General features: G+C 48.3%; 1 protein-coding gene across 1 annotated transcript in view; it reads left to right on the top strand.

Annotated features, from left to right (window-relative positions):
- The window catches only part of LOC135196538 (E3 UFM1-protein ligase 1-like), a 234,187-nt gene that overhangs the window by 143,756 nt on the left and 86,490 nt on the right, over nt 1–3,941 (top strand).

The raw sequence follows: 3,941 nt of genomic DNA, 5'->3' as shown, positions 1-3,941 counted from the left end.
GAGCATTTTGAACTTGTCGCAACGAATGAAAGAGTTTAGCTTTGACAAGTCTAAGATTATTCCCTTCCTTTTGTTGAGCCTTTCTTTGGCACGCTGAACAAGCGTCCTTAAAATTTTAGATGCTTGACTCTCGCAATAGCTCCTTTCTGAAGGAGTTTTTTCCTCCGCATAATCTGTCAACTCCTTTGATGGTATCTGATAGAATGATTTGTTTGGTGGGGGATCTTTGATCCAACTCCAACCCATCCTTTGGACACAATGCTCTGTGCCCATTTGCTGAACCCCCACCTGTGACGGAAGAGGAACAGCCTCCCTCCTACCTGGGGAGCCTCACTGCTGTTGAGTCGGGTTGACCTCCGCGCCCTCCTCTGAAGTGCTTGCCTCTTGCAGCTCTTCCCTGCACCTCACTGGCGAAAGTGACCTCTCGCCCTGCTTCCCCTAGAGAACCTGTTAAAGGTTGGGAATGCTTGGGCTCTCATACATCGAGTTGAAAGCCGGCGAGACGGTGTATGAAGTCGAGGGCTGATTTTGAGGAGACAACAGGAGGATAGGTTGAGTCTGTTTCGACGTCGAGGGCTGCCCCTGTTGGGTAACTGGGACAGCTTGGACGAAATGTTGCTGCTGCTGCTGCTTCTGGTATGGTTGGAACTTTCTACCAGTCTTCTTTAGTTTCTTACCAGAAGCGGGGGGTTCTCTTGCTTCCTTTTGGATAGGATACCCCATCTGGCTCTAAGGCTCTGGTTAAGCCTAGCAGCCTCGTGATGTACCTCATTCACAGAAGCTTCTGGGAAGAGGTCCGCACCCCACATGCTGGAAGAACAAGAAGCCTATTAGGTTCATGCCTAATAATGGCTTCTTGCATCACATGCTTTCGACAATTTCGTCTGGCTGTGAAAAAATCGAAAGCATCAGCTTGCACTGACTGGAGCTGAGACTTTGCCAGGATCTTGAAGAGAGGTTCGGTGGCGTACGAAAGGGCAGCCATCTCCGTGATGATGAGGGAGTTAAGTGACCTCCCAAATCTAGTGCGCATCAAATTCTGCCTGAATAAGCTATCAGGCAGTCTAGGGAGCTTCTCACCGAACTGGTCCATAGCACAGTCCGGCTTCAGCTTCCCCACTGTGAAAGTGGTTGGCAAGTTCTCCCACAGTTCTCGAAAGCAGGGAAGAGCGGAGATGTTGGTTACCGCCTCCCTCAACTGTGGAACGGGTTCGTCCTTAAGAACGGCTTGAAGAGTCATTTCCACCATCTTTGTCGCAAAAGGAAAGAGAAGCCTCCTCCTCTGTGGCAAAGATAGTGAGGGCTCTCGAATGCCTGGAGTTTGGTATTCGTACAATCCCAATCCTCCAGGCAGTGAACCCATTCCCTCTGGGCATGATCCCTACTGTATAGAACAGTTCTCCCTAGAGATTTTGTCCTCTCTATTGAGGGCTGTTTGGGTCAGTCTGGCATACCCTATGAAAGGCTGAGTCAATCCGGGGGGGGGTAGAAACTCGAAGTCCTCAATCCTTCTTGTTCCACACTCCGGAATGGAGATCATGCCGTTCCTTGAAGGGGGCTTAAGCTGCCACCCTCCAAGGGTTATTCATAGAGAAAGCCGGCAGGGATTCATATGGAGGTAACTGGACTAAACAGTACCTGCTACTGGGAAGTTCGCTTGCGGGGCCTGACTCAGGCCAGCGAACGGTCGTCGTGTTCTCTAAACACGGTTTAGAGAGGTCTTGGATCGACTGACCGGACTGATGATGGTACTGGAGAGTTGAGCAAACATTTGCTCACATCGTACCGAGAGAGCGACCATCTCTCCCATTGTTGCAAAACTCCTGCTGAGAAGGTTGTGGATCAAAAGCACTAGATGCCGCCACCCAACAGGAGTCACCGGAGTGGATCCAGTGGATGCCGGAGAAGGAACTGGCTCGGCCGGAGCACGGGCCTTCTCCTTAGAAGCCTTGCTTCTTGAGCTCTTAGAGTGGAAGAGCTAGGCTGGCCTTCACCGCATCGGCGTAGGATGTCGAAGACTTCCGTGCCGAAGAAGACGACGACATTTTGGAAGTCGTCTTATGAAGGGTCTTCTGTTCTCTTTGTCCCCTTCACTTTCGGGGGAACAGAGAGAGCGGGTGAAGGCGAAGGATCTCAGATCCCGTGAAGCCTTGGAAAGATGAAGAAGAAGTGACAGGCGAGAAGAAGATCCAGGTGCGCTCAAAGGTAGCCCTTGAGCGCCCGAAACAACTACCTACCTCGACCAACAAGTCCTCGGCACCTACCGCCATTGGCTCAATGTTCAAATCCAGGTTCGCGACGTCCAGCACCGTTTCCTGCGTCGAGACGGACCCAAAACGCCTGCTGCACCTCCCTGCTGGATTGAGGCTATGAGTGGGGCTGCTGAGGCGGGTCGACATACCCCGTCGCCTTGCCTCCGGGGAAGATCTGGATAGCCAATTTTCTATCCAAGATATAAGGCTGTCCCTTGGCGGCGTTTTTGCCGAATCCGCCTACCCAAGCTTTCAGGGTTGCCAAGGCGACTTCTTTCACGGCGGCAGCCTGAAAAGAGAAGGCGATATATGAGCCTCTGACGGCAGAGTTACAACTTAAAGTAAGTCTTGAAAAACTAAAGATAAACCATTGATTACAGAAAATTGTCCTGGAATCTACTTACCCACCCAAAAGCTGACTCACGAGGTCGTAGCAGATAGTGCATGCCAGGGCCGTTTCTAGGCACAGGCGACACAGGCGGTCGCCTGGGGCGCCATTTGCTTGAGGGGCGCCAAATTGCCATCCAAAATTAATATATAAATAAATGAGAGAAGTATTATTTTACGTGAATAATTCAAATAAATAAATACAAGTGTAAACGCGAAGATAAATGAGTAATGGAAGTGTTAATACTTGATGCAACGGTGTTTAATGTTTCGGAAAAGTGGCAACACTGGATAGGTAGATGTCGTCAGTATCAAGGAGCTTTAAAACTAAGACAGCCGCCTGCTCGCGACGCCACCGTTAGTTAAGTTCTAAGCATCTGTTTACTCCAATCTTTACTTCTTTTTTAAGTCATTTTAAGTTGTCAACGCAGCTGTCAAGCATTCAAGCTTTTATCAATCATGAAGAGGCAGTCCAAGCTGTCAGATGCAGCAAACAAGAAAAGAAAAAAGGAGGCAAATATGAGAGGAAAAAACAAGGGAGTCCAGGCTAGACTTCTGCAGTTAAACCCCAGGGCTTTATTTGTGCCATGTGGAGCACCACACTGTTAATCTGGTTGTGTGTGATGCAGCAAAGAGCTCCTCAGATGCAACTAGCTATTTTGGGCTACCTGCAAAAATTATTTAATCTCTTTATGCTCCACTCAAAGGTGGTCGACCCTAAAAAAACATGTGGACACAACTTTGAAATCCTGGGCAGACACACGGGTGGGAGAGTCGAATCAATAGTGTTGAGGTTGTAAGATTCCAGGCTGCAAAAGTGAGAGATGCTCTTTTAGAGGTGAGAGCAAGCACTGCAGATCCAGCTATTAAAATTGAAGCACAAGCATTAGCAGAAAAGGTGGGATCATACCAGTTCTCTATTTGTACGGTGGTGTGGTATGATATCCTTAGAAAAGTTCAAAAAAACCTATGAATCAACTTCTGCAATCACAATGCATGCATCTGGATCTAGCTGTTGACATTCTCAAGAAGGCTGAAACCTCCTTGTTAGCTACAGAGGACACTGGGTTTGCTGATGCCCAGACATCTGCCAAAGAGATATGTGAGGAGATGAATGTGGAAGCTGCTCTAAAGCAGAAAAGACTCAGAACTACTAAAAGGTAGTTTTCCTATGAGGCCCCTGATGAACCTATTACCGATGCCTTGAAAAAAAATGGAGTTTTCATTTTTCAATGTAGTTGCTGGATATGGCCATTGATCTCTGAGAGAGAGAACTGGACTGATGAGTGATGTTGCAAAGAA

The sequence above is a fragment of the Macrobrachium nipponense genome, chromosome 18, assembly GCF_015104395.2.
Source record: "Macrobrachium nipponense isolate FS-2020 chromosome 18, ASM1510439v2, whole genome shotgun sequence".
NCBI classification, from domain to species: Eukaryota; Metazoa; Arthropoda; class Malacostraca; order Decapoda; family Palaemonidae; genus Macrobrachium; species Macrobrachium nipponense.
The sequence above is the reverse complement of the archived record's forward strand: the minus strand, read 5'-3'. Positions and strand labels throughout refer to the sequence as shown.